General features: G+C 39.9%; 1 non-coding gene across 1 annotated transcript; it reads right to left on the reverse strand.

Moving 5' to 3' along the window:
* Positions 1 to 661: 661 nt before the first annotated feature.
* Positions 662 to 769, reverse strand: LOC130964800 (small nucleolar RNA R71). The gene has a single exon (XR_009080873.1). It is a non-coding gene; the product is annotated as a small nucleolar RNA R71 (small nucleolar RNA).
* Positions 770 to 996: the final 227 nt, after the last annotated feature.

Consider the following 996-nt stretch of genomic DNA (forward strand, 5'->3'; position numbering starts at 1 on the left):
TCTTCACCCTTGTGTTTGGATTCTTACCTTTACCTTCTTCTATTCCCTTTTTCTTCTACTAACATAAAGGAATCTCTCTACTGTGGTAAAGAGGATCCCTATTATTATTTTCTGTTCCCTTCTTTTTCATATGAGCAGGAGCAAGGACAAGAATATTCTTGTTGAAGCAGATCCTGAACCTGAAAGGACTCTGAAAAGGAAACTAAGAGAAGCTAAATTACAACAATCCAGAGACAACCTTACAGAAATTTTCGAAAAGGAAGAGGAGATGGCAGCCGAAAATAATAATGCAAGGAGGATGCTTGGTGACATTACTACACCTACTTCCAAATTTGATGGAAGAAGCATCTCAATCCCTGCCATTGGAGCAAACAATTTTGAGCTGAAACCTCAACTAGTTGCTCTATTGCAACAGAACTGCAAGTTCCATGGACTTCCATCAGAAGATCCCTACCAGTTTTTAACTGAGTTCTTGCAGATCTGTGAGATTGTTAAGACTAATGGAGTAGATCCTGAAGTCTACAGGCTCATGCTTTTCCCCTTTTCTGTAAGAGACAGAGCTAGAATATGGTTGGATTCACAACCTAAAGATAGCCTGGACTCCTGGGATAAGTTGGTCGCGGCCTTCTTGGCTAAGTACTTTCCTCCTCAAAAGCTGAGCAAGCTTAGAGTGGATGTTCAGACTTTCAAACAAAAGGATGGTGAATCCCTCTATGAAGCTTGGAAAAGATACAAGCAGATGACCAAAAGGTGTCCTTCTGATATGCTTTTAGAGTGGACCATTCTGGATATATTCTATTATGGTCTATTTGAGTTCTCCAAGATGTCATCGGACCATTCAGCAGGTGGATCCATTCACCTAAAGAAAACGCCTACAGAAGCTCAAGAACTTATTGACATGATTGCAAATAACCTGTTCATGTACACTTCTGAGAGAAATTTCGTGAATAATGGGACGCCTAAAAAAAAGGAGTTCTTTAAATTGATGCTCTGAAT

The sequence above is a fragment of the Arachis stenosperma genome, chromosome 2 (assembly GCF_014773155.1).
Source record: "Arachis stenosperma cultivar V10309 chromosome 2, arast.V10309.gnm1.PFL2, whole genome shotgun sequence".
NCBI lineage: Eukaryota > Viridiplantae > Streptophyta > Magnoliopsida > Fabales > Fabaceae > Arachis > Arachis stenosperma.